Raw genomic sequence first — 12,012 nt, 5'->3', positions numbered from 1 at the left:
GCTCTTTCAACAAACCGATAGGGCATAATCTCTAACGAGATTAATTTGGCAATGTGGGTGTTCAAAGCCAGTGTACACGGATGAGAGGATGAGTACTTTTTTGTCCTACTCATAGTCTCTGGTAGGGAGAGCTGGACTTGAGAGCTGGATATGGTGGAAGTAGCAGTGGACATGGCGAACTGAGAGATGGTTGATGATGGTGATGGAGTTGGTGTTCTTTCTGATGGCCTAGATTCAGTCTTTCGTTGCAATAACAGTGTGATTCCCTGAATGATTTACCCTTGCGATGACAACTCAACATTTGCTGCAGGTGGTGTGCTAACCGGTGGACTTACAGTGAGGGAAACAATGTTGCGTTGCTGACTACCTTCTTTGGGAGCAGTAGCACATGTGGTACGTGAGTTTTGGTAGTCCATCCACGTTTGCAAGTGCATGGTGGTTAAATGTCTTAGCATGCAACTGGTATTCAAATTTCTCAGATTTTTCCCTCGGCTAAAGGTCTTTGCGCACTTCTTACAGATTACCTTTGCCTGATCATTAGGATTTTGTTCAAAAAAGTGCCACACTGCACTCTTCCTACTAGGGAAGACAGTTTGAGGCCTTGCACGCTGTGCTTTTTTGACCGTCTGGCCAAGCTGTCCTGCAATTTTTTGGGGTTTTTGTAACTCGTTTTTGGACTGCTCCGGGCCTGCCAGATAACAACTGTTGCGATGTCGATGCCCGCTGTGGATGCTCCTCCTCCTCTTCTGAGCTATTGGCAGCGGCACACTCTACCCCCAATGGATGCCAATCTGGGTCAACTACTGGGTCATCCATCACCTCCTCTTCAATGTCATGTGCACCTTCCTCTGTGTCACCATGTATGGTGGTATAGTATGCGGGAGGGGACAACTGAGTTTCATCAGGGTCAGATTCTGGCTCAGTACACTGCGAGGACAATGTAGTGCTCTGAGTGAATGTACCAGCAGATAAATCTAGCAGTGGCTGTTCATCAGTGCACTCCATGTCAGATTCATCTTGGCCTGGGTAATTCACGATTTGACTTGATAACCCAGGCATGGTAAGTGAAAACAGCTCCATTGAGTAATCTGTAGTGTCGCCTACCGCATCCTTCAATTTTGGATTTTGGTAGGGGTGAAGGACACAAGGAAAGGTGTGGTTCATGACCATGACCCTCCAATGATGACTCAGTGCTTTTATTTTTTAAAACTTCAGAAGAGGAGGCGAAAGAGCTGGAGGCTGAGTCAGCAATGTAAGCCAAAACTTGTTCTTGAAGCTCCGGCTTTAGAAGCGGTTTACCTACTCCCAGAAAAGGGAGCCTTCGAGGCCTTGTGAAGCCAGACGATGACGCAGCCTCAACACCTCCAGTTTTAGGTGCTATTTTGCTTTTGCCACTACCAGCAGATCCACCACCAACACCAACACCATCATTACCAGCTGCCAACCCCCGCCCACTTCCACGGACTCTTCCACCACACTTCCTCATTTTTTGGAAAAATTTACCCAAATTTACACCAACTCTCTGGTACTGTAAAACAAGGTACAAGGTGTATATAGTACTGGGGAGAATAGGAATGTCTCTACACTTCAGGACACTGTGGGATTCAGTCAGGCCCTGTTTATTTAACACCGCAATATGACAGGCAGATTTTCTATGCTGTTAGAAAGGTTTATAGAGGACTGTGGAGAATTGGAATGTCTCTACACTTCAGGACACTGTGGGATTCAGTCAGGCCCTGTTTATTTAACACCGCAATATGACAGGCAGATTCTCTATGCTGTTAGAAGGGTTTCACCAAAATTATTTATTGTCACAAAATCTTTTCTCACATCCTATTTGAGGAAAAGTCACCGAGTCTCAAGCCAGAATTCTGAAAAATGTAGTCACAGAAGAGAAATAAAAAGTGCAAGTAGTCAAAATGACTATACCAGTAGTCCTCGTGATAGAGGACTGTGTAGAATTGGAATGTCTCTACACTTCAGGAGACTGTGGGATTCAGTCAGGCCCTGTTTATTTAACACCGCAATATGACAGTCAGATTCTCTATGCTGTTAGAAGGGTGTATAGAGGACTGTGGAGAATTGGAATGTCTCTACACTTCAGGACACTGTGGGATTCAGTCAGGCCCTGTTTATATAACACCGCAATGTGACCGGCAGAAATTGCCTAGTGTATGACAAACTACAAGGTGTATATAGAATTGGGCAGAACTGGAATCTCCCTACAGTGTAGGTCTGTAAGAACAGAACAACTCCTCGACTTATCCTTACAGAGTCACACACAGATAGCTTCACTGTGGCCGTGATAACAGCCGTTACACGGTACTGAGAGAGGAGCGTGCACGTACACCGCTGTCCAGTGTATGTAAAATTGTCAAGCTCCGTGTTTTAGTATACAGACTGACACACGCTGTCTCTCTATAGTTTTGAATGTAATCAAACAGCAAATATACTAAACTGTTTGAAAACCAGACAAAACTATAAGGTGGAGCTCTGTAAGAATGGAACAACTCCTCGACTTATCCTTACAGAGTCACACACAGATAGCTTCACTGTGGCCGTGATAACAGCCGTTACACGGTACTGAGAGAGGAGCGTGCACGTACACCGCTGTCCAGTGTATGTAAAATTGTCAAGCTCCGTGTTTTAGTATACAGACTGACACACACTGTCTCTCTATAGTTTTGAATGTAATCAAACAGCAAATATACTAAACTGTTTGAAAACCAGACAAAACTTTAAGGTGGAGGTCTGTAAGAATGGAACAACTCCTCGACTTATCCTTACAGAGTCACACACAGATAGCTTCACTGTGGCCGTGATAACAGCCGTTACACGGTACTGAGAGAGGAGCGTGCACGTACACCGCTGTCCAGTGTATGTAAAATTGTCAAGCTCTGTGTTTTAGTATACGGACTGACACACGCAGTCTCTCTATAGTTTTGAATGTAATCAAACAGCAAATATACTAAACTGTTTGAAAACCAGACAAAACTATAAGGTGGAGGTCTGTAAGAACGGAACATCTCCTTGACTTTTCCTTACAGAGTCACACACAGATAGCTTCACTGTGGCCGTGATAACAGCCATTACACGGTACTGAGAGAGGAGCGTACACCGCTGTACGGTGTGTGAAAAATGAACGCTCAGTAACTCACAAGGACAAAACAATAAAATCTGGATTGCTTTGAAAAAAGCAGTTTGCTCAGCAGTGAGCACACAGCAATGCAGCTACCAGGTAGCCTTAAAAGGCAGCCTAATAACCAACAGAGCTGATGCACCAAAATATAGCCTCCCCTTGCACTGCACAGTGACTGGTGTGTTGTACAGGCAAAATCGCTAGCAGCAGAATCAGTTTTTGGTATCTTCTTCCCTGCCTAACACTCTCCCTACAGAATCAGCAGCAGCTCTCCCTATTCCTGAGATCAGCATGAGTAACATGGCGGCCAGCGTCCCCGCCCTTTTATACCCCCTGTGACGCCCCACAAAACAAGTCAATCACTTGCATGCCCTTCTCCAAGATGGTGGTGACCGCTGCCTATGTCATCACGTTGCCCACAGTGTCCATTCTTCCTGATTGGCTGCAAAAAGGGCGCTCAAGCATCTTTTGAAATGCGACTTTGGCGCTAAAGTCGCCGACCTCGTGGCCGACCTCACGCTAAGGTCGGGTTTCATTTCATGAAACCCGACTTTGGCGAAAGTTGGCGACTTTTCAATTTTTTCGACCCGTTTCGCTCAACTCTAGTTCTAATTAAAAAAATTTTTCTAGGTAAATGTGAAAAAGCCTGCTGTATCCACATTTCAGCTACTTAGATAGGTAGTTGTGTATCAGTCAGATAGTGTAGCTAGATACTGTCCAGTGAGGCTGTTAAATTTACCTTCCAGCATTTTTTTTCTTTTTTGGCCATTACTGAGGTCCACAAAGAAATCCAACAGGGAACGTGTTGTGCACTGCTTCTATTGTGATCCATGCACGAGTATAGCATTCTAATTCACATGTAGCTAGTGTGTATCCCACCTTGTCATTCAGTGCTGTGGTGATATAAAACCGTCTGCAGACCTAAGGCATAGTAAAAAAAGTTATAATTTTTTGTGTTGCTAAATGTGAAACAGTCTGCTGTATCCCACATTGTCACTTTGTGGTGTTGTTATGAAGCTGTCTGCAGACCTATGGAACAATAAAAATATTATGATTTTTCAGTTGGAAAAAGTTAGACAACTCGCCGTATCACTCTTTGTCATTCGTTTGGGTTGAAATTAAGGTGTAGAAGCCTGATCCATAGGCCACAAAGAATTCTTCTGTTATTAACATCATAAAGTAAGGTACCTGACTTTAACCCCTTTACCCCCAAGGGTGGTTTACACGTTAATGACCAGACCAATTTTTACAATTCTGACCACTGTCCCTTTATGCTATTATAAGTCTGGATCTTGGCGATTCTGACATTTTTTTTCATGACATATTGTACTTCATGATAGTGGTAAAATTTCTTCAATATAACTTGCATTTAATTGTTTTAAAAACGGAAATTAGACAAAAATTTGGAAAATGTTGCAATTTTTCCAACTTTGAATTTTTATGCCCTTAAAACAGAGAAAATAGTTAATAAATAAAATTTCTCACATGTCTACTTTCCATCAGCACAATTTTTGAAACAAAATTTTTTTTTTTGTTAGGAAGCTATAAGGGTAAAAATTTGACCAGCGATTTCTCATTTTAGAATTTACAAAACCATTTTTTTAGGGATCACCCTCACATTTGAAGTCAGTTTGAGGGGTGTATATGACAGAAGATACTCAAAAGTGACACCATTCTAAAAACTGCACCCCTCAAGCTGATCAAAACCACATTCAAGAAGTTTAATAATATACCCCTTGAGAAAGCGGCATCAGTGCTTGCGAAACGCGCGTCGGGGGCGGACATCTGGCTGTGGGGCCCTCTTTCTGACATCTATTCATCTTGGTAAGCGTCATTACCTTCATTTCTTTGTGGTCACTTGACTGGAGCGCTTACAAATATAGGATTATACTGTCAGATGGGTGCCCCTTTGCTTGCCTGCATGTTCCTTGGTGCACTATGACTATCTTGCTATACCTTTTATGTATTTTTGTATGTACAATAAACATTTACATTTATTTACTTTCTTCGTTTTCACCGTGTACTCCTGTTCCTCTGGTATATTATAATTCTTTGGAGTTGGTGTATTTTTTTGCTGGGTAGCTCGCCAAGTGGTGATGTCTTCCCTAGCTTTATCATGCGACTGATTTTGTTTCTAATATTCAAGAAGTTTATTAACCCTCCAGGTGTTTCACAGGAGCAGAAGCAATGTGGAAGGAAAAAATGAACATTAAGGCTATGTGAACACGTGTGGTATTGCCACGGAACTTTCCACGGCAATTCCGCAGCTCCCTGCCACGGGAAATCTGCGGGAAATATGCATGCGGAATTCCCATGAAAAACTAGCGTTTTGCAAGCGTAATTAGCTTGCAGAATGCTAGCATTTTCTAAGTGATCTGTAGCATCGCTTTGAAAACTGATTGATAGGTTGGTCACACTCGTCAAACATATTGTTTGACAAGTGTGACCAACTTTTTACTATTGAGGCTGCCTATGCGGCATCAGTAGTAAAAAAAGGCAGAATGTTAAAAATAATAAAAAAATTTAAAAATCGTGAAATCATGACCTTTCGGTGGCCGCCGCAGCCTTCTCGATCCTCGCAATGCTCCCGGCAAGTCCCATTCCCAGTGATGCCATGCGACAATGACCCCAGAAGACGTAGCATCACGCGAGACCATTACGTCATCACAGGTCATTATCGCAAGGCATCACTGGGAATGGGACTTGCCGGGAGCATCGCTGAGGCCTGGGAACATTGCGGGGCCGCCGGAAGGTGAGAAAATCACGATTTTTTTTTTTACCCAAGGTACATCCGCACATTTTGCACTTACTTTGCGCATGGTGGGCATAGCCACATGCGGAAAGTAAGCAGATCAATGCATTCCTATGTGTGGGGAATCACGCGTGAACATGTTGCATATTTTTCCGTGATGCGATTCCGCCGCAGAAAAATACGCAGCATTAGCACACCATGTGCGGAAAGCCATTGAATTCAATGGGTTTTGGATTTCTAGCAGTTTTTCAGCATTTTCGCGGTGAAAAAATGCGGCAAAAACGATAAAAATCCACACTCGTGTGTCGCAAAAATGATATTTAGCAACAATTTTTTTTATTTTCCCAAGGGTAAAAGGAGAAAGTGGACCCCAAAAGTTGTTGTCCAATTTGTCCTGAGTTCACTGATACCCCATATATGCATGTAAACCACTGTTTGGGTGCACGGCAGGGCCCCCAAGGGTAACAGGAGAAATTGGAAAGAAAAGTTGTTGTCAAATTTGTCCTGAGTAGGATGATACCCCATATGTGGGGGAAAACCTCTGTTTGGGCACACGGCAGGGCTTTGAAGGGAAGGAGCGCCTGTTTCAAACTAAAATTGGCTGGAATTGAGATCGGACGCCTTGTCGCGTTTGATGAGCCCCTGATGTGCCTAAACAGTGGAAACCCCCACAAGTGACCCCATTTTGGAAACTAGACCCCCTAAGGAACTTATCTAGATGTGTGGTGAGCACTTTGAACCCCCAAGTGTTTCACTAAAGTTTATAACGCTAGGGCATGAAAATAAAAAAATCCTATTTTTTTCCCACAAAAATGATCTTTTAGTCCCCAATTTTTAATTTTCCCAAGGGTAACAGGAGAAATTGGACCCCAAAAGTTGTTGTCCAATTTTTACTGAGTACACTGGTACCCCATATGTGGGAAAAAACTGTTTGGGCGCACGTCAGGGCTTGAAAGGGAAGTAGCGACCTTTTGGAATACAGACTTTGATGGAATGGTCTGGGGGTGTCATGTTCCATTTGAAGAGCCCCTGATGTGCCTAAGCAGTAAAAAAAAAAAAAACACAAGTGTCATCATTTTGGAACATAGACCCCCAAGGACCTTATCTAGATGTGTCCCCTTTTTAGAATTAATCTGTTTCCTGTAAAGTAAATTAGTAGTGCATGGAGGTGTGGTACAATTTGAAGCAATCCTTCATACACAGGCCAGGTTTTTCGGGGCAGCTGTCGCATTGATAAACGGTGTCCTTGCGTATTCCCCTTTTGTGACACACTTGACTCCTTTTTTGCGGCTTACCTTTTCTTCCAGTTGGTTGGACCACCCCCGGAAAATGTTGACCTGGTACGATACGAGCACCTTCAGTTCCAGAAGTACTGGGGCCTGCTCCTTCCTGAGTGCTGAATATCAGGGCCTTGACCACAACCTCCTGGAACTAAAGGTACAACATATCGGTGTGGCGTGCACATCATGACAGCAGGAAAGCATTGAGCATTGCCATTTGTACGAAGTGCATGGCTAGCTTTTTGTACCACACCTTGGCCTTTCTCAAAGCACTGTACGGTTGGATGAGTTGAACCGAGAGATCAATGCCACCCATGTTTTTGTTGTATCGCGGTGCACAGTCCGGTTTGCTGACCTGTGTACCTCGTACAGTGCTGAGGGCGCTGCCATCACCATGTATGGTGGTCAAGAGAAGGACATCCCTCTTCTCCTTGTACTTGACCACCCGCAGGTGGTCGCTACATTGGGCTCTGCTGCCACCTTTTCTGAGCCACTGCCCAAGTAGCGTTTTTTGGAAGCCTCTCTGATTTTTGCGGACAGTACCGCACACAGTACCGCTGTATGTGTATATGTATGTGTACAGAGAGGGATTTGTAGAGTGGGATGCTGGTATAAAAGTTATCGGTGTAAAGGTGATAACCTTTAACCAGCAGTGGGTACACCAAATCCCACACAATTTTCCCACTCACTCCCAGGACAGGGGGACACATAGGGGGTTCAGTCCTGGTGTCCTTTCCGTCGTACATTGAGGTACTCTCAAACAGCTTATAGAGTTTGATTCCATACCTGGCCCTCTTGCTGAGCAGGTACTGATGGAATCTGATCCTTCCCTTAAAATGAATTAAGGACTCATCCACACAGATGTCCCTTTGGGGCACGTACACTTCAGCAAATTTTTTGTTGAAGTGTTCGATGACGGGCCGAACTTTTAACAGACTGTCAAAGTTGGGGACATCTCGTGGGGGACACTGTGCATTATCAGTATAATGCAGGAATTTGTGGATGGCCTCAAAACGCTTCCGAGCCATGACCATTCAGAACACTGGAGTGTTATATAAAATATCAACACTCCAATATTACCAAATTTCTGTCTTCTTCAGGATCCCAATGTAAAGGACCAAGCTCCAAAACTGCATCATTTCAACTGCATCTACAGGAGACCAGTTGGAAAATGATGAATCGGGGTTATGCGCCAAAATTGATGAGCATATAAATTAGTTTGATCCACCATGAGGCTAATAAAATCCTCAGTGAAAAAGACTTTGAAAAAGTCTATTTCTGTGAGGCCGGTGATGTCAAACTTGATTCCTGATTCTGCCACAAAATCAGGAATCAGTGGCTTGTAATTTTCGGGGGGCAAGGTCCATATGGGGTCCGCAGTGGGGTGTGCTGGTTCAGCTCCGTCTTCTGGAATGGTGGGTGCTGCCTCATCTTCTGTCCTGGGATGTCTGCATGGTGGTTCCGCAGGACCTGAGGAGGAAGATGAGGATGAGGAAGAAGAAGAGGATGAGGATGAAGAATTGGAAAAGTAGAGAAAAGTGGGATCCTCTCCCTCACTATCAGTGTCGGAGGCAAGGAAAGCATATGCCTCCTCCACTGTATAGCGCTGTTGGGACGAACGGGACGGGCGGGATATTTTTATCAGTTTGGTGCATGGATGTAATTTAGTGATAACTGTATGTGTGTGTGAGGGAGGATAATTTTTGGTGCAAACTTGTCTGAAAAGAAAAAGCTAAATGAAAAAAGAATCAGGGAGAAAAAAATGCCTGTGAAAGAAAAGTCTAAAACAGCAGGCACGTGCTCTGATAAGTGAACTGCATCACTTATCAAAGATCCACAGCTGCTGGATGTGTGCATGGAAGTGGCAGAAAGGGGCGTGAAAAAAAAACTGCAGGCACCTGCTCTGATAAGTGAACTGTGTCACTTATCAAAGATCAACAGCTGCTGGATGTGCGCACGGAAGTGGCGGAAAGGGGGGATGAAAAAAAGTTAAACGGCAGGCACAAGCTCTGGTAAGTGAACTGCGTCACTTATCAAAGTTCGGCAGCTGCGGGATGTGTGAACGGAGGTGGCGCAAAGGGGGGCTGAAAAAGAAAAGCAAGCACGAGTGTTGATCGGTGAACTGCATCATCAATCAACGCTCGGTGGCTGCTAAATGTGCGCACAGAAGCAGCACAAAAGAGGGGGTGGAGGGGGGTAAAAAGAGGTGGGAAAGGGATCAGGGATCATCACTTACACCCCTGCAATGTGGTCATACAGATCACACACAGGTCAGAGACAGGTCACAGAGTGGTCACACCGCTGCTGTGACCTGTCATTGGTGGGATTGAATGATCACATCGATCCCACCAACCACTGCTGGCCCTGGTGACCATGAAAGCAGCCTAGGATCGGAGCTGTGAAGATTCCTATGCTGGTCACCAGCAGGGCACAGCGTGGTCACACCACAGCTGTGCCCTGTGATTGGCGCTATAGACGATGACATCGATCGCACCAATCAGCTTCTGCAGACCCTGTTGGCCTGTCCTGAAGATCTGGCTTTAGGATTGGTGCTATTACAGCACCGATCCAAAAGATACTGGCAGGGCACAGCGTGGTAATACAGCTCTGTGCCCTGTGATTGGCGCGATCCATGCAATCGGCGATCACGCCAATCCGGGGGGGTTTTGCCGGATTGCCAGACACCGGCCTGGGATCGAGTAAATTGATACTCGATCCTAGCCTGGGACCTCACTGTTTCAGCCAATCTGATTGGCTGAAACAATGGGAACGGCTGCGATTGGCTGTTCAGAATTGAACAGCCAATCACAGCGAACAGGAGGCCGGGAGGGCGGGGACAGACGCCGGGATGCCAAGACCATATTGACTAAGGTAAGACGGCATTGGAATTTTATTGCTATCAGCGCAACTTAAGTTGCGGTGACTCATTAAAGGGCATTACAAACTATCCCGTCCACGGACAGACAGGCCCAGGTCACCTGGATGGGATAGTACGTCTTAGATCAGAGAGGGGTTAAAATATTTGTAACATCTAGTGTGTTATAGAGGCCTGATCTATAGCCCACAAAAAAGTTTTCTGTTATTAATGTCCAACAGTAAGGGACCTGACTTTACCCCCTTTCTGACATCCGACGTACTATCCCGTCCACTGTACGACTTAAGTCGCGGTGATCGCATTAAAATTCCGACGCCATCTCACCTTACAGAAGATGGCGTCGGCCAGAAATTAAGTTAGTCTGACATGACTTATTAGTTACAAACCCACGCTGATTCTGTTTAATCACTTCATTCTTATCCAGGTACTGACATACATGTTGTTTAATAATTTGTTCAAAGATCTTTCCTGGTATAGAAGTCAGACTCACCGGCCTATAGTTGCCTGGGTCCACCTTCTTCCCCTTTTTGAAGATAGGAACATTTGCTCTTCTCCAGTCTTCAGGGACTTCTCCTGTTCTCCAAGAATTTTCAAAGATTATGGAGAGGGGTTCAAACATTTCTTCTGCTATATCCTTCAGTACTCTGGGGTGTAATTCATCTGGACCTGGAGACTTGAATTCATTTAGGTTAGCTAAGTGTTTCCTCACTATCTTTCTGTTTATAGATATCCTGGATTCTTCTATTCCCTTAATAGGACAGTAAAGAACAGTTGATGTTACATTTCCTTTCTGAGAGAAAACAGATGCAAAATAGGAATTTAAAAGTTCGGCCTTCTCAACATCCTGTCTTACCATTTCATCATTTTCATCCTGTAAAAATCATATAGCATCTTTGACTTTTCTTTTACTTTTGACATATCCCCAAAAGCCTTTATTATTGCTTTTGACATCTCTTGCAAGCCTCAATTCATTGTCAGCTTTAGATAATCTGATTCGAGCCCTGCAGGTTCTGCAGACAGCATTATATTCTTCTTTAGATATGCCTCCCTCTTTCCATTTTATAAACATTTTTTTCATCCTTTTTAGCATGTGCTTAAGTTCTGTGTTCATCCATCCTGGTTTCTTTAAATGCTTCCTCTTCTTCCCTCTTTTCGGAATTGTTAACAATTGTGCGTTGAGAATTTCATTTTTCAAGATTTCCCATCCTTCCTGGACATTTTTGTCTTTAAGGATATCCAGCCATTGGATCCCTCCAATTCTCTTTCTGAAACCCTTAAAATCTGCCTTTCTGAAATCTAACCTTGACATCTGAGTCTTCACAGGTCTTCCGCCTCTAGTTATCCAAAATTCTAAAATAGCATGGTCGCTACCTCCTAGGCTCCCAGCCAATTTTACCTCCTCAATAGTGTTGAGCATTCCGATACCGCAAGTATCGGGTATCGGCCGATACTTGCTGTATCGGAATTCCGATACCGACATCCGATATTTTTTCAATATCGGGCATGGGCATCGGAATCGGAAGTTCAAAGTTGATTGACAGCCGAAATGACGTCATCATGATGCGCGGTGTGTGCGCATCATGATGCGCCGTCATTTCGGGCCTTCCGGGGGTCTCTGCCGGCCTGCCGGGGGGCTGTGCCGGCCTGCCGGGGGGCTGTGTGGACTGCCCGGGGTCTGTACCGGCCTGCCGGGGGGCTGTGCCGGCCTGCCGGTGGTCTGTGCACCCTGTGGGGGTCTGTACCGGCCTGCCGGGGGGCTGTGCCGGCCTGCCGGGGGGCTGTGTGGACTGCCCGGGGTCTGTATCGGCCTGCCGGGGGGCTGTGCCGGCCTGCCGGGGGGCTGTGCACCCTGTGGGGGTCTGTACCGGCCTGCCGGGGGGCTGTGCCGGCCTGCCGGGGGGCTGTGCTGATGTCCGGGGGTCTGTGCAGGCATCGTCCGATGGGACTACAAGTCCCATCGGGCGAT

Source organism: Dendrobates tinctorius, unplaced genomic scaffold, assembly GCF_039654945.1.
Source record: "Dendrobates tinctorius isolate UK_male_01 unplaced genomic scaffold, ASM3965494v1 ptg000019l, whole genome shotgun sequence".
In the NCBI taxonomy this organism is placed as follows: domain Eukaryota; kingdom Metazoa; phylum Chordata; class Amphibia; order Anura; family Dendrobatidae; genus Dendrobates; species Dendrobates tinctorius.
The sequence above is the reverse complement of the archived record's forward strand: the minus strand, read 5'-3'. Positions refer to the sequence as shown.